Below are 20,946 nucleotides of genomic sequence, written 5' to 3'. Positions count from 1 at the left end.
ACCTCTGTGGACATTTTTAGAGGCTGTTGGCTGTGTGGTTAGGGATGCAGGTACGAGGAGCCCAGGACAGTCCGTTTTCCTGGAGCCCCCAGAGTCTGGAAGCCCAGCAGCAGTGGGGCCAGGCCCACTGACTGACAGGGACAAGTAACAAGTATTTCCCACCAAGAGGAGGCTTGTGATGTTGTGCTGTCAGTCCATCTGCACCAGGCAGCGTGTGGCTCTGCTATAGCCAGAAGTGTTCTGAGGCCACAAAGTCCCCATGGGTTTGGGACACGCGAGGAACTGGCTCTGTCCCAGCACCAGCTGCTCCTTGGCCAGGCACGCACTGGCTGCTGGCAGGGCAGGGGGTTCAAGGCAGCGGCTGAGGCAGCACCAAAGGCCAGGCCCTGCAGAAACCAATCTGACAGTCTCCCAGAAACCACTCCATCACTGTCCCTCTTCATCCCCAGCTGTTTATTAACTCCAGCTCAGCTGACCTGACATTCAGGTAAGCCAAATCTGATTTTCCGGCTGAGGGAGCCCTCAGATCTTCACTGTTTCCAAACAGATTTCATCAAGGAAAGCAGCATGCCCAGCTGCCAGCTAGAGGAAACAGACCTTTGCAAAGCTCTGTCTGAGAAGCAGGAAGGAGCACAGGAGCAGCCCTGGATGCAGCACATGGGTCTGACCTGGGATGTCCCATCAGGGTGGCCCAGGGTGCAGCTCCTCCCCTGCATGGCAGGCACGGGGGGATGTGCACCCCTCTCCAAGATGCAGAATGCACCAGAGTGATGTCGGTGTTGAGGTCCTGGGGCCACTCTGGTGAAACTGGCTCAGTAAGGCAGGAAAGGCAGGAGTGGCCCAGACTTAGGGGTACAAGAGAGACGGACAAACAAGGTAAAGAGACCCCTAAAATAGAAAGTACACCCTTTGATATTTTTTGAATTTTTATGTACATGGTACTAAAGATGGACAAATGAAATTCAAATTTCTTAAGGTATTTTGTTTTTCAAAAACTGCGGACCTGAATTACAACTGTCTTTTTAAAATACACTGCAAAATACTTGTTCAAAAGCAATATTTTTGTGCAACAAGTGACTTAAAAACAATGACAAAATTCTCATTTTGGGAAGAAATGTTTTAAGTCACAAAAGTCTGAGCAGCTCTGCTCTTCTCTGCAGATGCTTTCAGACCTGCTCAAAGCATGTGTATGTGCATATGGAGCTGTGATTTGCCATTCTTTGGGATGTCTTTGTTGTTGGCCTTGAAGCTGCAGGAGAGCTGCCTAGTTTCCACAGCAGAAGTGAGTGCAGAGTAGGCTGCCATTGTCCAGGAAGTGTGAGTGCTTCTGTGGAGACACACAAATCCACAGCACAGAATTTAAAGCTATGGAGCAATTTTGCAGGGCTGTTAATATAATCTGATATTCAGCCCTAATCTTCCATTTGTATTCACAGTCCTTTTACTTCTTAGACCTCTCAAGCAATCTTTAATAAAAAAAAATTCCTTTCCCTCTTGAGATCTCAGATGAATGAGGTAAAAATGTCATTTGCATGATAATCATGGTCTCCTTCAAGGAAAGGGTAGGATCTGGATAAATTAGCTACAACTTGGCAAGAGTGGGAATATCCATCAAAAGTTTGTCTTCTTAATTCCAGAGTCCAGGGGATCAGTGCCAGTTTTGTAGAAGCCGGGAGAGCAACAGCCAAGTGAAGATGCCCCACCTTGCTCTTCTTGCCCTCACTCTGCTGAAGTCTGGAAAAGGGGTTGGTGGCACCAGATCTCAGCATCTTTGTAAAGGATTTCTATTTTTCAGTCTCGGGGTTTAGTTGTTATTTGAATTGGAACATTTTTCATTCAGCTGTAGCACAGTTGCGATGTCTCATGACGTGCCGCAGCATTTACAGAAATCAACAACAGTCCAAGCCCTTTGTTGACTCGGAACACTCCTGGCTATTTCTGAGTGCCATGGGAGAAGAAGGGATCAGAGCTTTCCTTCACAACACATCCCTGAGGAGGATGTAATTACCAAATTTGGTTTTCTGCTGGGTGTGCTCTGACTGACAGCCGGAGCCAACCCAGCCTATGACAACTTCATAATAGTGGAAGCTTATCTGCCAGCAGTGCCAATAAAAATAAATCACCTACTTGCCTTATACTCTGAGTGGATGAAAACAGAGTCATCAATGGTCTTGTGTACTTCTACACTAACTCAACGCCCACAGCATTCCTTTTTTAAAATCAAATTGCAGGATTTTGAGAAGGCTGCAATATACTGGAGTACAGAGGCCTGCGGTTCAGTGCATATGAATTATGAGGTTACAAAACATTCATTGTTTGTTTAAATACTGTTTTTGCAATTTAGGTTTGCATGTATGAGTGTAATGTTCTCATTGACTAGAGCAATGCACAATAGACCACCCACAATCTGGGAGGGTGCCACGAGTTTGTCCCTCTGTAGGCAGACACCACTAAGTTTTTCATCCCCATTCTGTCAATATATCTTCAGCCTGGCCTTGTTCCTTCTAGATGAGCTGGAAGCATATGTGGATCACATAATTTTCTGTGGTGACGTCATATACAGTAAAAAGATGATTTTAAATTGAAAGTGCTCAAAGCCTGTAGAGTTGAGACCTGTACCACTGATCCAAAATTCAGCTTCAGCATTTCCCACTCATTCAGTGTGGGAGTAAATCAAAATTTATTCCTCTGAAGTCAGAGATTTACATAACTTTAAGCAAGGATGAGTGAACATACCTCATCTGTGAAGGGGGAGCCACGTAGCAGGTTAATTTTTTTATTATATACTGAGGTCTCAGCTGTTTTGCTGTAATTTTGTTATCATCCCTATTACCAGTCCTCCTACATTCATAAAAAAGTAAGTGAGCAGACAGCCAAATCCGATGCACTGTGTGGGGAATTGCTTCCTCTCATGCTGCTTTGAGATAAAATTACATAACTCAAAGCCACCAAAGGCACAACCCCTGGTTGTATTTCCATCTGGAACTTATGTCCTTGCCCCTTTTCCCAGCACTTGTAGGGGGGATGCTTGGACAGGTTGTTATTTATGTCGGCACAAACTGGTGGTACCAGGCACGTCTCTGTGGCGGTGGAGGAAAGTATTAGCTCCAGCAGCATTGTGAAGCATATGTATGTGATGAGATAATAGACATCTGGCAGTGAGTGGCTACTGGAGCTCTGTAAATCCCTTGGCTTGTAGTTTTGTGCAGAAAAGCTACTTCCAGCACAGTATATGGCTGTACAGGCTGGAGTAACAAATTTAAAACTGTGTTGGTCCTTACAAAGCACGGAGCTGTGTAATGTTGCTTTTGGATCACAAGCCAAAAGCTTGGCACTTGTGCTCAGATGCCCCCAAGGACACTGTTGCCTGAAGAGAGAGACAGGGAACCCTCAGGTGTCTCAGGACTTGTTTCTAAATCTCTAGGGTTTGCTTTGCTGCTTCACATCCCAGGATTTTAGCTGGGCCAAGCAGCTCAGCACTTGCTCTTGGGCTGTGTATCCCACCCGAGACACTGCACATGCTGTGTGTGTGCTGCCTCCCCCAGGACAGCCACAGCCCAGACACCCCACACCACAGCCCCATCACACATCACTGCCAGCACCTCACTGCCCAGGGCCTCAACAGATGTGAATGCCACATTTCCCACATCTGGGCCAGGAGAGACGAGTGTTCAGGTCCCTGCTCCAGGTGCAGGCTGTGCATTGCTTCCAGCTGCTGTTTAGGATATGTGCACTCTAAACCCCTAACATACAGTTATTCTTACTCCAAATCATGAGATTACAAACACCATTAATATTCACCACCAGTGAGAAGCCTGAGAGAGGCAAACCCACTGTGGAACATACAGCACATTCAATTCTGTGATGGCTCACTGCCAACACAAGATCCCTTGGGATGGGTGCCGGACAAAATTCAATTCTCTCTTGCACTGCCCTACAGCTAAACCAACTTCAGTTTGCATCTCCATGGCTTTGTGTGGTAAATTGGTGGGGTGTTTGATCTCCAGTACCAAGAATAGGAATGAAGTGTCTGATTCCAGTGCATGATATTCTGCAAATATCTATTTGAGTAGCCAGGTCTGAGTAAAAGAAAAAAAATCAAGCAGAGGGATATGGAAAAATCTTTTTATGCCTATAAAAGGATCACTTAAAACCACAGGATTTTGTATAGGAACCTTTTTTCCTTAAATAGTAGAAACAGTCACTGGGTGCATTCCATCAGTGTAAAAAATAGGGGTTAGACAAGAGCTGCTGTGTACTGCTGTGTACTCTCCTTCCACCTCTTCCTTTCCTCCCTCCAGCACACATGTACCTTGTCTTGTCCCCTGAAACTGTGCTTGTAAAAAACATGAAAACACTATAATTACTATATATATATATATTTATATGCATAGATATAACCAAACATACATACATACATATATGTGTGTATATATACACACACACACACACACACACATGTATGTATGTATGTATGCATGTATGTATGTATATATGGATGTGCTGTGTAGTTAAAGAGGAACTGCATAGTAGGATTTTTCTGCATTCTTCCTGAAACACCTTTCCCACAAAGATGAACAAAACTTGGCAGTAAATTTTGCTGGGTATCTAAAACACCAGCTCAGGCTCCTTCTGCAGGTTCACACCTGCAGCCTCCCCCTGCCACCAGCAGCCAGAGCCAGGACTATAAAACCCAGAGCTCTTTGACGATGGGCCAAATCCTGCCAGGAAAAACCCCACTGACATCACGGGGATTAGAGGGGTGGCTAATCAGGACAGCTGGATTTGTGTCAATCTTTTACTTAGGATGCAATGCTGAGTCCCCCAGTGGTCAGTGGGGGTGGTCAGGGGCTGTGAAGGCACCTGGTGTCCTTGGGAGTGAGCAGCTATGGGGGTGGCACTGGGCTTTCTGTGTGTGCTGCCGTGGGAAGGAGCAGGAATGTGGGAATGGCTCTCCCAGGGCATGGGACTCCAGTGCCACTGGGAATAAGGGCCCTTCCCCTGCCCTTTCCACCAGGGGAGAGAAGATTTCTGTGACTCTAGGGTTCACTGTCCCCTTTGTCTCAGAGTGGGCTGGGGAAAGGAGTCAAAACATTTCTGTCTCCAAACTGGAGGCAGGCTCAGTCAAGACTGAAACCTTTTTGGAGGGATTTTTAAAACACCAGGGTGGTGTCTTTAGTACTCTATAGGAAGAGTCTTGTGTTCACACCAATGCGATGAAAATTTCATGCAAAGGGTCCCCAGGGACTCAGGCTGGCTCTAGTCCATCATTCCATCCCATGCCTAGGTGAATCCTTACAGATGTCTGGATAACCTGTTCTGAAAAACCTTTAATAACAGAACTTCCACAGTCTCATGAGACAAAGTATTTCAGTGTTTTACTACACTTACTATTAGGAACATTCCTTAAATCTGTACTAAATCTTTCTTAACTCCCTCACAGCCAGACCCAGTACACACCCTGACTGAAATTTTAGCATGTGGCTGCTATCTACAGCAGGGACAGAGACCAATTTATTAATTTTCTTGTTGATCAACTCTTTATGTGCTTGAAAGCATTTTCTTCTCTCTTCTTGAAAATAAGATTTCTGTTCTTCAATCAAACCCAGTTTCCTTAGCCTACCTTCCTGCACATACCCATATATACCTTTTTTGAGGAAAACCATTTCCTTCCGTAAGAAAAATCTTTAGGTGAAGTCTCACACTAGCAATGGGAGCTGAACTGAGGGAAGATATCTTACAGGCTGTATTTCTGTCTGTGTAGTTAACAGTGATGTTTGGGGTTTTGTTTGCAGCACCATGACATTACAGGTGCACATCATAGGCAGCCCATGACCCATCACAGCCCGTGGCCTTTGGGGCTCACAGTCAGTGCCAGCCCATCTCAGGGACACTGGGGAAAGCTGTGCAGTCATCCCTCCCAAACTGCATCTTTGGGGTTTTCAATCCCTATCTCCAGTTTGTCATTCTGGCAACCTACAACCAGCACAACACCTGCCATAGCTGCAACAAGCATGTTACTAATTTTCACAATGCCTAAGCTGTCGCTGAAAATGCTGCTTAGTTAGTTCTGGGATGAAGGGAGACCCCCACAGTCCCATTCCAGGCACTCCCTTAGTCAGCAGGGAAGTACTGACAACTTTCACATACCACCTTTTAGTGGCTTCATCCTCCCCACAAGAATTTCCCCATGTGAAATTCTCATTTCTGCTCATTTCTGCTGATTGCTTGTGAAAGGGCTGACACTGTCAGGGTTGCTAGAAACCAGGAGGGAGGTGTGCTGTGGTGAGAGTGAACACACTTACTCCTGCTCCATGTACTGATCTAGAAAACACCTCCTGAACATTTTTTAATGTGACCTGGCAGCAGATCAGGGTAAATGGCATGTTCTTTTTCCAGTGTTTTGGCACAAAGTGTGTTTGAGAGACTTAAAAGAATAGTCAGTCAATTAAATGTGATAAACAAGGCCATTTGTCACCAGTATTTTCACTTTTCTTTAAAGTATAAAACAAGATAATGAGCAGGGCTTGAAGAAATCCTTTGTGGAGTTGGAAGCCAAGGTCACATGATATACAGAACGGATTTTCTGCCTCTCCCATCATGAGAATGCGATCTGACAATACTCCCCTCATGACACAGAAATCAGAGACAATGTTAAGAGAGAGGGGGAAAAAAAATCAGTAATGGTTGAAAAAACAGTGACATGTTACAATGAAGATAGGAAAATAAATGCACTTATTTAAGGGCAAATTTGCCCCACTGCAAACTTCCTGTTGTAGGTGCTGGTCAATAGGAACACTAAGACAGAGACAGCTGCACAGTAACTTCATCTTACAGCAAAGCCTCGAGCAGCAGCGTTACCAACACTTGACCTGCTCAGAAAGACAGCAGAGTTACGTGTCCAGGGCTGGCAGGGTTTGGTGGAACAGATGGATCACCCATTGCCCCAGCAGAGGGGAAGGGACAGAGCTGGGACAGGCTATGGGAGCTGTGGGGTCCTGCAGGGTGTGAGGGTATTCCTCCTGTAATGCCCACAGGTGCATTCAGCACACTGGGACACCCCACTCAGCCACGAGAGCAATGCCACACAGGTATGCATGGCACACAGCCCACAGGAGTGGTGGCTCTTTGGTGGTGTCTGCATTAGTTCAGGTTTGTATTTGTGGCTGGAGGCTAGAACTGGATATGAATCCAGAGCTGGAGTGTCTCCAGCTCTCTTTTGAAAAATAACACCTTTCTTTCTGGCAGGTTACCAGAATGTGTTTCCTTCTGCATGCTGTTCTTTTCTATCATGTGTGTCTAGGAATTAGGAAACATTTTCTCCAATGTGTGAAACCTCTCTGCCTCTGTGGGACATGAACATATTGACTGTATTGACAGCATTTCACGCTGCCCTGTCTGCCACCAGGTCGGTGTTACCTCTGCACCCTTTCCCATCTGCCCTCCAAATACACCCATTTGTGTAAGAAATTACTCTATTATTTTTTCTCAACCTGTTTTCTCAAGTCAATCATCAGTTTATAATGAATATATTGAGGCAGAAGCACCAGTAAGTTTGGTTATAGGAACATATTACATATATATATATTATATATATAGTATAATAGGAATGGATATTTAAGGAGTTGAGAAGCACTGACAGTTGTTCTCTACAATCTATGTTTTATTTATGTCTGCACTGTGCTGTCTTGGCAGCATTTGATTTAGCTCTGGGATGAAACCCCTGACTTTTTGCAAACATGGACAGCCTCACACATGCCTCTGACATTAAATAAGTGATACACACGGTGCAAGGAAACATACATTTTAAGAAAACTACCCAGATGCACGAGCAATCTGAAGGTGTTGAAGTATCTCAAAAGACAAAGAATTAAAATCTTGTTAGAGAAAATCAGGCCAGGGGGTGCCAGTCAGGTACCAAACAAGTAAATACCAAACACACAGTTGAGTCACTGATTCAGCACCAGGTTAGACTCAAATCCATGAGTTTTCATCTGATAATGGACTTTCTGCCTGGCCTTTGGCTGGGGGCTGTGCAGAGGAGTGCCCTCTTCAGCACCCCAGTGACCCAAAAGCAGCAGCCTACAGCTAGCTTCACCCAGCTGAAGCTTTCATACATCATAGTGGCTGCCACAGTTGGACTTGGTGATTTTTGGGGGTCTCTTCCAACTCAGGATATTCTATGATTCTGTGATTCACATCAGTGAGGTCTGTGCCCGAGGGGATTTTTCAGATGAGGTTTCAAGCGACATGGCTGGATCCTGTGCTGTATTAAACTGCTGGTAAGAGCAGTTTGTCTGTCCCTACCCCCACCAGAAGCAGGCTCAGCCCCAGCTTATGAGTTGCCCTGGCTGTAGCTTGCTGAAAGGGTGGGATAATCCTGCTGAAGCCCTTGGTGGGCTGCCCGTTTCCTCTCCTTCCAACTCGCTTGCTTCCAAAACAAATTCCTGTTGCAAAAACTCAGGTCCTTTCAACTCCACATTCCTGCATGTAACACAATCCCTTTGAAAATGAGGTGAACTGGTACAACTCAGTGCACTCAAAAGGAAAAAGATCCCAAATAATTGTTGGATATGAGTGGAAACAAATATCTCACAAAACAACATGTTTCTGAGTGTTTCCGATAGCAGCAGATAGCCATGGTCTGTTTTCAAAAGCACAGAGACTTGCCATGGGCAGGCAGTGGAACTGTGGGAGTCAATGCCAACACCATTCCCCTCCTGACAGCCAAAGCTCATGGGATGGCAGCCGATAAGAAGAGGTGGTTGCGTGAATTCCACCAACAAGTGAGAGAAATCCTCCCTGCCATCTCTATCTATGGCCCAAGGGACAATCCCTCAACCCTTCTGCAGCAGAGACTTTCTGGCACCCTCTTCATTTGTTTGGGTTCAAAGAGGAAGGCACGGAGGAGGGGGAGGGTTTGACTCCTGCAAGTTCAAATTTACTGCTTCAGGAGGATGGTTTCTTTGCAAACAGTTTTCTTCTTCCTGTTATCTCTACAGAAGGTTGAGCATCTTTAAAACTGCATAAGCTTCCCTTAGGGAGGCTTGTTTTCAGATCCCTTCTCAGCCCAGTTTGGAGCAGGGACATCAAAGGCAAGGCAAATATGATCCCTGTTAACTTGGATCCATTTGGAGCTGTTCTGGGCAGCTCCAGCTTGCCATGATGTTCACAGTCTTTCGAAATATTTACTTATCTGACCGACAAGAGAGTTATTTAATAAGTTATGATGTCTGCAGTTTTGTGTAAACAATTTACAGTGCCGTGATTGATGCTGGATGCTGTTTGGAGAGAGGCAAGATGGACTGTATATATTGGGCTTCAGCTTGGAGAGTTCAGGCTCAGGACTGGGCAGTATTCTACCTAATAAATAACAATAGCTAAACACCGGGACTCATGCTGCTTCAGTGCTCACAAAGCCACCCAAACAAGGCTGAATTAAACCAGAGCAGATGTTGGCCATGCAAACACCCCATGCAGGGGTGCCTGTTATAGTGGCCACAGTTCATGGTTCTGCTTTTGCCCCACGCCTAGGTTGACCAGAATCCTCCAGCACTCACTGGGAAGAAGGAAACAGCTGGTTTTGTGTGTAGGACAGCCAGAACAGATGTGGAGCATCACACTTAGAGCTGCTTCTCCAGATCTGGGAGGGTGAAAGTTGGGAAGTGAGTATCATCATGTCCAGGAGGCAGCTCCAGTCCTTGCAGGAGTACAGTGAAATAAGTGGCCTTGCTTATTTTGGCACAGCTTCAGGCTGCATGGCTGGTTTCCTCAGTTTTGCATTTTTCAGGGTCTTACATCAGGTTCCCAGGGGCTTCCAGGACAAGATGAGATTCCTGCTGCAGTCCTTTGGGTCACATTGCCAAAGTCCCTTTTCTGGGTGAATACCTTCCACTACAGGTGTGTAGGATCATGAGAGAATTGGTGAAAGGGGTATTCCCATCTCCTGTGGAGTGACACAGGAGTGTGATTGCTGTGAATTAGGAGTGTGTGGAGCTCACACACAGTGAGACATGGCTATAGGCAAGCAAGAGCTCTCATGAGACACCACAGCAAAAAAGAGAGGCCATGGGCCAACATCAAACTGAGAGGAAGTCAGAGGCTTTCATTCAGTTCAAACTAGAAACAAGTTGTTTCAGTTCTGAACCATCAAAGTGTTTCGTTTCTGGAATTAATCAACCTGGACATGTCTGAAACAACAGTTTCAAGACCACGCAGTTCCCTAAAATTTTCTGTAATTTGGATTTTTGAGCTGATTTTGGACAAAGGTATGATTCTCAGAAGATCCCCTGAAGTGGAACTGCCAGGCCCAGTGGCTATGCAAGAGCTGAAAGGCAAAAGTTTGGAAGGAGAGGAAAAAGACCACTTTCTAGCTGCCATGTAGCTGTTCAGATTGACTGGTGCAGGCAAAAAAATTTAAAAACCCCTTTATTCTGGAAATATTCCTATTTCAGACACATTCACTGTCAAAGGTCAACTCCAGGTGCTGTGAGTAAATAATGGCAGGAAATTAAAGGGAGGGAATTAGCCCTAAAACTGACACAAGATGTCTGTGTGGATAAAAGCTGGATAAAGGCTCTATGTACACATGCAGAGAACAATGTGCTTCCTCTGAACAGAGAAAAGTAATGAAGTATTGATTTGAAATTATTGAACGGTGATACTTCATCCATGTTGCTGACCATAGCCTTGCCTAATGGAGAGAAAAGTACAAGGAGGTCTTTTCCATTCAGACTGGAAAAAGGAAAAAGATGTCTGAGGCACACGTTCCACATATTGCATTCACCATGGGAGGAAAGTAATGCTCAATACACTCCTGATGTTCAAAACTGTTTCTGCAATCATCTTCAGCTGAGAAAAGGCTGATTGATCTCCCAGCTTCACCTCTAGTGTTAGCACTAAAAAGCCTGTATCTTTTCATTTAGTCTGTTGAAATCTGCACTCAGAACAAGAAGGATCTCAAGCAAAATGCAGCCTGCCTCTTCCTCCCAAGGGACCAGCCAAAGACACACTGCACTTAGCAAACAAGTGAAGGTTTGGGGGGGACCTAAGGGACAGCACCACTCTTTGTCTCCTTGGAGATACATCTTGATGTAATTAATGATAAAGAACTGGGGCAAGAATAAAAATGATTCAGAGAAGCTTTGGTATTTCTCCCCAGTTCAGCTCTATGATTAAACCCACACAGAGCCTCAAATGAGGAGATGAGCCTCAATTATAGCTAAGGAGCAGCATAATGAATTATCTTCCTTGCACTTACTTTAGCTGGTGAGTAATTCGATTTCCACCCAAATCCATGTTGACTATGAAGGTTTAGCCAATAACTGATTCATCAAGTTGCTGGAAAAATGTGGGATTAGAAATGCAGAAGGGCTATAACTCCACTTAAACATTGCTAATCTAATGCAAAATTTTTAACAGCTAACTTTAATACTACCAACACTTCTGTGTAAGTCCACCTTTGACAAAAGATAAACGCAAAAAATGACCTGTTAAATGAAGAGTTTGAATCATCTGTTTTATATACAACAAAAAAGTATTTTTATTTGGGATAGTGAGTCCTTCTTAGATTTGCAGACTACAGCCAAATAGTAGAGACTATGGTGTATGTTTTATGTATTTTTAGGGTCTTTTTCTGGGAAAATTCCCAGAACTGCAGGTTATGAAGTTATAATTTAAATACAATTGAAAAATACCAGCAGCCCCAGCTTCCTCCTGCTCCCCAGCAGTTGTGAGCTGCGTAGGGTTGGCACTGCTGTGTTTCCTGCCTCAGCCATGAAGTGTGGGTACCACTAGGAAGAGCAGATTTCCTGCATCCAGGAAAGGAGCCTATTCCTGGAAGTTACAGGATTTTTGGGTTCCTGGGGCATGACTTCTGAAATTCTGCTCTGCAACTCTGGGAGTTGCTGGAACAATTTGAGGGCTGGGTCCGTAAGTCCTGTAGAGTAGGAACTGGCTTTCAGAGCTGCAGGATCTTCAGCCCTGAGAGAAGGAGGTGCTGGCCCACAGCACGGTGCTGAGGCAGAAAACCAGTGTTTGGGGTCAAATTTGTACAGCAGTTTACAAAGAGCTCAAGGAAAGTTATTGTTTAAATAAATATTTAAGGGAGATCCCTCTCAATTTAAACACAGAGAACTGTAGCATGTGAAGAGCAGCAGCATTTGATTACACATATGCAAGAGGCCAAAACAATATAAATATTATAAACAAAGGTGTCAGGGGTGGACAACATAATTTTGTTTGATTCTGTTTCTCTGAGGGAAGTTATTGACAAGGGAATTTCTGCCTCATGCCAATGTGCAGCAGGGGTGCAAACCCTGGCAGTCCTAGCCAGTATATGCACAGTGCAAGAAGGTCACACCACTGGCATTTTGCCTGATGAGGTGGCTGGGGATGGAATTGCAAGGTGTAACTCCACAGGTTGCTGCTACCCAGCACGCAGCAGCAGGACCGTGTGCCCGAGGAGAAGGGGAAAAGGTGAGTGTGGCTGGCTGTGCACACCCATCCCATGTGTTGGCCAGTCTCTGATGGACACACAGTCACAGCCATGACGGCAGGAGGCTGCTCATGACAATGTGGGTTTGTTTTACAACTCTTTTTGATCGGGTTGAGGGTCAGGAATGGCAGCTCAGGTGAGAGTTTATTGTGCTTGGTGTCTACAGAGCTGCAGCCACCTTCTGTAGTGGGATACAAGGAACTGCTGTCTGCCCTCCAGGAAGGAAATAACACTCATCTGGCAGCAGCAGAAAAGAAGAGGAAAAGAAGTTCACTTCTGAGGGGAAAGACATCTAAACAAAAGTGAAAAGATACTAAAAGGCTGTAAGCAGTTAAAAGCATTCAGTGAGTTCGAGATTGTTAGGAACATTTGTGTGTCCTAAGTCCCATGCATAGACTTGGATTATGGGATTCACAAGGATCTAATAAATGAATTGATACAAAAAGGATGTGGGGGAATTACATCTGTCTCACTGTGGGAAACCTGAATTTATGTCTGGGTAGGGGTTTCCCATATTCACCGGTGCAAAAGGCTGAAATGCTCATCTTCCTCACCCTGTGCTAGCCTCCTTCTTTGAAAAAGGTAGGGTCTTTTTGCCTTATAAGAAATGAGTATTTCTTTCCTGATGTGACTGTGTATTCACTCCCCTTCTGCATCTGAATTGCAAGAAAATAGAGAACATAACAAGTCACTCTTCCAAAGTGTGCCTGAAATCGGAGGGTTCTGTAAAGGTCATGCAGTCCAAGTGACACACATTTCATGGATGCATTTGAAGACATGGCAGATCCCCTGTATTAAGCAGGACTTGATTTACATGGGAGAACACTGTTCAGGTTACCAAGATGATCACTATAAGAGTACTCAGAGAGGGCTATGGCTTGATAAGAGACAAAATCTGTGCATAAATTCATAAGCAAGTTTCTTGATGTTTCACCCTAACACACATCACTGGACAGCAGAATAACATGAAGACGTATTTATATTTGAAGTGCAACTGCAGGAAAGCAGCAACCTTCTCTCAGGTCTTGGATCAGTTTGATTCTCTCAAGCCACAGGATCTGAAGATCTCAAAATTACTCTGCAATTACATTCAGAAACCCAAGATTCTGGCATGGATCAGGACAGAAGACTTGGCCCACACAATCTGAGGAAACATTGGGGTATGCAAAGTAAGTAAAAACTGATAATTTGGGGGGAAAATAGCATTAATTTCTGAGACAAAACAATTCATGATTCATGACTAATTGGAAACAAATGAGTAATAGTATTACACAAAAGCCCCATTTTGTTCATTGAGGAACCACAGAATTAATTGCATGTACTTTAGCTTCCAGCAGAGGCAAAGTCCCAAGGCACAGTGTTGTGATTGTTGAACTAGCCATGTTGTACATACTGGTTTAATTCTGCCAAAACTGTAGGAAGAGCGTGGGGCTCTCTGAGTGGAGTCTGAGCCTCAAGTAGGTCAAACGATTCATAAAGCAGTGTGGTTTTTGGGTTAGCACTCATGAGATGACCTGACTCTTGCCCTGGGCTGTGTGCAGTGCAAGGAGCTGGCTGGACCAGCTGGGGTGGCAGATGAGAAGGCAGCAGTTCTTTTAGATCTGTGCAAGAAACCTTATGCACAGACCTGACTGCTTCATTTGTGGTGCTGCTCTCTACTTGTAATCATCTCATCAAAGCTGTAAGAGTAACATCCTCCTGGATTTATTTATTTTGTGACAACTTCCGCAAGGACATCCCCACTAAGTATCTCTGGTCCTTCAACTGTCAGCCTCTACTCCACTCATCCATACTCCTTCAGCATCAGCCTTTAGGGAAGTCCATTTTCTACCCTGACCCTTGGAGCAGAAGCCCATAAGTAACCACCACTCCTTTTCCTTTTCTGTTTCGGTTCTCCTGCAAATCCTTGCTTAAAACTCCTGGTTGTGACATCCTTGGCCAAGGCAAGGCTGTTAGTGTGCAGCAAGCACTGCCTGCAGCACTGGCCAACACTGTCTCACAGCTTCTTAGTGCTCCTTCCTCTCTCTGTAGCCTTCTGTAGGCAGCTCTGATCTTCTCATGCTGTTCTCACAGCTCCTGTCCTCCTGTTCTTTGTTTCTACAGTCTCACACAGCTGAGTCCTGATGTGCAAATGGGGCTCTCAGGAGCTGATGAAGATGATGAAACTTCATTGCCTGCCTCTGTGGGATGAGGAGCTGTGCAGGTTGCTCCATAGTACATAGACATAAAAGTGAAGGAAACCACCTTTCCCTGCCTCTCCAGCAGGGAAAAACAAGCAGACTGCTGCTCCCTACCTTTGGATGTGGAAATCGTGTCACAATGAACACTGAGATTTTGCCATCTGTCTCCAAAGTTGCATATGCATTGCATACAAAAATAGGCTATAAGAATACTGTTATGAATGAAAAATCCATGAGGCAAGAGATGCCAAATTAGGCCTCCTTTGTGCTATGTGTTATGGTACAATTGTTAATTAGATGAACACACAATATTTTGCCAGAGCCATGGTACTGGATGGACTTTTTTCACTGGAGATATTATATAGAATTTTTTTTTTTCCCTCAGAGCTCAATGTAGTCCTATGCTTTATTTTCTTCCCAAGTTCTCCTCAATAAAAATGGCTGATTTTCCCAAAACAATAATTACACATTTAGTAGTACCTGGGATCTTCACAAGTGTCCCTTGAGCTGTAGTACCTCTGTCAAGGGTGGTGGTTCTTTAGCCATTTGAATAAAATGGAAACAGAGACAGGCATGTAAGAGACAGCTTCATTGCACCAGGCATCAGTTAATCAGGACCTTGGTCACTCATCCCAGCTGTCCCTGTGGGGTCACCAACAGATATGGGGCTGTGCAGGAGTGTTCATCATCAGGCACTCTGGACATGCTCCAGGCAGAGCTCCCAGCAGCTCCCATCCCAGCAGCAGGCATCAGGAGCAGGGTCTTATGGCACATGCAGACCGTGGAGCACCCCACAGCCACCGGCTGCAGACTGGGGAGAGCCTCAGCAGCACCTGGCACAGAAGACTCTTCAGGGAGAGTGGGACTGAAGCCAGTTCTGAGGTAGCACTCATTGTCAAAAAGGGACCAAGGATGGGGAAGCTGAGGTTTCATATCAAGCTCTGGTGTGCCTGGACTCTCCCTATGGCTCACACCTTGGCACACACCTTCCTGACCTGCTCCTAAGCCCCCTGACTCTTCATTTGTACCATGTACTTCTCGTCCCATTCCCATGCAACCCTTCAGCTTTAGCATCTGAGTACCAGATCCTTGCTTAGCCCAGCACTGTCCGGGTCCCTGTCTGCCACGAGGTTGTGGCAGGAAAGAATTGAAATGTTGTTTCTTGCCTGCCTTTCCACTGACCATCAACTCTGCCCTGAGCAGCATTACATGAAGAGCCCATCTTCACTCTGCTCCTCGAGCTGGGATGACTCTTGGATTGCAGAGAGAGGAGCCGGGTCCCTGTCATGCTGTGGGCAAGAACAAGGATCTGCAGGAGCTTGGCAGCACTGACTGTTTGCACAGGAGCTCTGGGGTCAGCACTGGCAGCTGCTGGGATCCTGGGCTGAGCTCACTCATGTGGGAAGGAATCTCAGCAGATTTTGACTGCTGAGCCTTAGCACGTCCCTAAGAAGTTGCTCTTTTCTCCCTTCAAAGGCTATCACTAAGCCAAATTGGAGGAGATTTACAAAGTTTAAAAAAAAAAAAACAAAAACACATTCCTAACAGAAAGCTGCCAAATTTCAGATCTCAACTCCAGAGCACAGAGGGATAAGCACCATCCAAAGAAAGGATCACCAGGTTCCCCCCTCCTGTTTCTTCCTTTCTTTTTTTTCCAGTTGGACAACAATTCCTTTTTCCCTATGCTCATTCTTGGACTGGACAAAACTGGCTGGACAGTTTGGGCTGAAATTTTCCAGAAAAAAACTTAGCTCAAGGCAGACAATCAAGTTGGAAGAGCTCAGTCTAAACTTTTCAAGTCTGACAAAGTTACAAGCAGCAGCGAAGGCGGTCCTGTAGCAGGACAAAGATGAGTAACCTTTCTCACAGGAGCTGCCCGCGATCCCACCTCTGACGCACTCAGAATTATAATAGCTGATGATGCTGCTCCATTCAGGTGCATCTGATCACGATTCAGATATGTCACCAGGAAAAATGCTTCAAGTCAGTCATCCCACAGAGCCTTCCCACACCCCTTCCTACTCAAAGCAGCTCTTTCCATCTAACAACTGATCATACAGAAAAACACAGCTCCCTCGCCTCCAGTATTTGAGAGCTGTGTATGTGAGCTTCGGCTTCTTGGATAGAGGCAGCTGATGCTAAAATGGGATTGCTCTCTGAACTAATGTATTCAAAATTAATAAAAGAAATAAAACAACACACTCCTCTGGCATGTTCCCATGCATATTTTCCACAAAAGTTAATTTTTCCACAAGAACAAGTTGTGAGTTTGTGGGGGTTTTGCACTGAATCTTGATACGGAACTTAGAATTCTTGGCACTGCTTAGGACGTTAAAATGACATCAGCTCCACTTTCTATATTGGAATTTTATAGTTCCTGCCTGACCGCATTTCTTTGTTTTGCACATGTTCTCTCTCCTCTGAGCTGCCTCTCTGCCGCGGTGTGCTGAGAGAATCAGGAGGAGCGGTGTGTTTGTGCTCCTCATAGCCCTGCCCGTCCCTCCCTGTGCCGGGCACACAGGCGATAAAGCTGCATTGCATTTCTCCCCCAGGACAGAGCAGCACTGTTGGCCCAGGGGACGAGGGCACCTTTTCCAGTCAGAAATCTTCCCCTCAGCGTGGCAGCTGTGGGAGGAGCTGGCGTGCAGGGTGCCCCTCTTTCCCCTGGCCGAGCAGGGGGGGACAGCGTGCTGCCCTGGGGAGTGACACGGCTGTGGGCAGCGGGGGGACAGGGACTGCACACAGGATGATGTGAAACCAGCCTGTCTTGCTCGGGGAGGGGAAAAAGGGGTGGAAAGCAGAGGAAGGGGAAAGTGTGCAAAACAAGGCTTTCTCCAGCACTGGAAAGGTCGCAGCACCTGGAGCTGCGTTTGTCCGTGAGACCCTGATGGAAGGACAGTGCAATGTCCCCACAACGCCATCACACTGTCGCAAGCCTTGGGGCAGGGAGGGGCAGCATTTTTTTCAATTTAGCTATAAGGTGAGTAACAGTGTTTCCATATTCCCTAGCAGTGCCACCCTCAGCGTTCGAGCACCGCGGAGCAGGAGGACTGATGTGAGGATGCCCTGCGAAAAACAGCCCAGGGCTGGGAGAGTTAACACTCCCTGGCACTGGGAGCACAGCTCCACGGGCATTAGCACGGACATCACGCCTGTTTCCTGGATTTCAAATAAAATAAGGATTCAAGGAAAGATGATGCTTTTCTACGTCCCCTGTGACTTGGAAAGCAGTAAGAGCAAATACAGGCGGTTAATTATCTGGCACGGCGCATCCCAACATTCCTGAAAGCACGGTCCCGCCGGTACTGTAAGAGTCACGCTGGAGCAGCATTAGCATGTAGTCTGTAAACAGACTCAGTGCCATCCTCCAGCACAGCCTCAGCCTCCCAAACGGGATTACAGCAGCTGGACAAACCCAGCAGGGACTACACCTGGCAGTCAGCAAAATGCCAGTTCTGCTTTAGTCCGGCTAGATCGCAGTAGTACCCGGGTTTGCTATTTCCTACATGCTCAGCTTCTCTGATGTGCGATGGAGAATCACTGCTCCTCGCTTCTCTGTGCAAGATTTATCATTTCATCATTTCACTGTCGTCTGGAAATAGCCAGAAGACGAGACTAAGATTTCAATATTGTGAAGCCATTTGCCAAACACTTCTTGCTCTATAACAGAAACATTTTTACAATTGCTTTTGCAACAGCCTTTTTGCAATCATGTTTATAAGCTCCTTTACAAGCACATGCAACCGTACACAGAATGCAGAAAATATTTACCTTGCTTGCCCAGTGGAGAGAGCCTGGCTTCCTCTCATGGATCAAAAGTAGGATGAAAAACAAACCCGAGAAAGACCCTTGAACAGACTCATCTGCTGAGAGTTGTTTAAATCCCAAGCCTGCTCCTGCTCACAGCTCTAAGTTTGTGCTCTGAATAGAGGCTGTGTTATTTTAACCACAGGATTTCTAGTCATGGGGGAGGAGAGATGGATTAGGTACGTTTGCAATCTAATGCTTCACATTTACCTCAACTGAAATGAACTACTTTTAGCCTGATGTAAATAAGTACAGCTAAGATATAGATTTCAAGAGCCCACTAACCAATTATGCTTAAGCTAACATGCTAAATAACTGTGGAAAATTCCAGAGTATTCCAAAGATAACATACTTTTGTGTTCTTTCCTAAATAAAAGGCATGTGTGGAATTTCATGCTAGATACTATGACAAGTGAGGGGCAGCAGATAACTCCACAAATTAACCTATGCAAGGTGCTGAACCTCATAAAACAATATTCCCAACACCTGTTAGCATGGATTTCAGCAGGCATCCCAGAAATTTGCATTTTCATGGCTTGTAAAAAGTACAGATATGAGGGATTTGAATCTAATATTTCAAAAGAGCAAGTAAAGCTCTCTAAGTTAATAACACATGATTTTAAAAGGTCACGGGGTCTGTAGTTCTGCAGGAACACAAACATTAACCCACTGAACTAGTGCCACCTCCAACAGCGATGTAAGCTGGATACCCTCCTGCAGCTCATGGATTGCTACAGAGAGTGTTAAATGCAGGCAAAATATTGTACCTAGGACAATTATTTGTGGTTTTGTTTAAGCCAGCTCAAACTCTGCCTTCCTTTCCTGGTTTATGGTACTTTAGTGTCACAGCTGATGTGATTGCAAAGCTCAACTATGGCCCAGACTTCCATGGCCACTGCCCAGAATTACCTGGTCACCTCAGAGCTGATGGAAAAGAGATTTTCTCACTTTCTGAGATGCATAATTTGTAAATAAATCACATTCTTAAACTTTGGGATGAACTGAGAAAAACAATTTGAATGCAAAGCACTAGAGGCTAGTGGACAAATTCCAATTTGTCTTTGACAGCAGAGACTTCAGGAACACAAGTTTAATTCCATTTTGGATAAAACCTGGCTCTATAAATAACATTATCTTACACTTACATAACGCTCTTCATCCCAAAGCGCTGCCGGGTGCTTTGCAGATGTAATCATCCTTTCTGAAAAAGGCGGGCAGACCTCCCAGCCTGGCCTGGAGGATCGGGAGGATCGGGGCCCGAGCTGTGCAGGAGGGAGGCAGCAGAGCATCCAGCAGCAGCCTGGCTGGCTCCCGTCCCTCAGCAGCCCAGCTCCTGGGTGCTGGCTGGAATCATGGGGACTCAGCTTGTTGTGTCACCCAGACACAGCTGAGAGCTCTTTCTGTGCAGATCTCTGCCTTTAACAACCAGCAGAGGTTCAGAGCCTGTCCCCACTTCAGCCTGCAGGTTCCCCAAGTGGACTGAGGCATCTCCAGAGATTCCAGCCTGCTTCTTGGAGCTTAGATTGAGCTCTCTGAGCTTCCTCTGATGCATGGCTCACCCTGGCTCCCCTGAGCTTGAGGTTTTGTGGGGCAAATTGGTAACCTGTTGTGGTTTAGCCCAAACCAACAACTAAGTACTAAGCAAAAATTTGTGAGTTAAAGTAAGGCCAGTCTAATAACTAAAATAAATTTTTCTTATAATAATAGTAATAATAGGAAAAATGCCCAATACAGTTGCTCACCACCTGTGGGTGATTGACCCCTGCCAGCCAACTCTCTGCAGTTTATATGCTGAGCATGACATCCTATGGTATGGAACATCCCTCTGGCCTGTTCAGGTCAGCTGTCCCAGCCATGGTTCCCCCATGCACGTGAAACTGAAAAGTCCTTGACTTAGTACAAGCACTGCTCAGCAACTACTCTAATATCAGTCTGTTATCAATAGTATTCTCATACTAAATCCAAAACACAGCACTGTACCATCTGTTAGGAGGAAAACTAACTCTATCCCAGCTGAAATCAGGACAGATCCCAGGCATCTGTGCCACAGGGAGAGATGTGCACCTGAGCCAGACACAGACTGTCCCCAAAGCTCTCATCAGCTCACCTCTGGATCATGAACCAACTTCTCCTTCCGCCACTCGAGCAGCTCACTCCACCCAAGCTGGCTTTCCTTGGCTGTAATTGTCACAACATCAATTCCACTGATGTTATCCAGCTACAGGCTCTACCTCACCCTTGCATGGGACCCCACGAGGGAAGCAGGCATGAGAAATGTTCACGGGGCAGGGACAGGGAGCAAGATCCAGCGGGAAGAGCCCAGGTCTCTCAGTTTGCAGATACTGGTACATCAGGGACCAGAGCACTGCAGCACAACACTGCAGTCTGCCAGAGAGGACTTCTCTTGTGGTTCCTGTTGCACCTGGATGGGGGATTTTGTGTCTACAAAGAATGTTTCTGTGC

At 45.7% G+C, this 20,946-nt stretch overlaps 1 protein-coding gene across 1 annotated transcript in view; it reads right to left on the bottom strand.

Moving 5' to 3' along the window:
- JCAD (junctional cadherin 5 associated) overlaps positions 1 to 18,768 on the bottom strand; it is a 60,926-nt gene extending 42,158 nt beyond the window's left edge. The window contains exon 1 of the mRNA XM_023920105.2: positions 18,448 to 18,768. The gene's annotated coding sequence lies outside the window, so the exon portion shown is untranslated. The remainder of the gene's footprint in view (positions 1 to 18,447) is intronic.
- Between the last annotated feature and the right edge of the window lie 2,178 nt (positions 18,769 to 20,946).

The sequence above is a fragment of the Cyanistes caeruleus genome, chromosome 1 (genome assembly GCF_971803275.1).
Source record: "Cyanistes caeruleus chromosome 1, bCyaCae1.hap1.1, whole genome shotgun sequence".
NCBI lineage: Eukaryota > Metazoa > Chordata > Aves > Passeriformes > Paridae > Cyanistes > Cyanistes caeruleus.
Note: the sequence above shows the minus strand (reverse complement) of the source record. Positions and strands in the feature narration are given on the sequence as shown.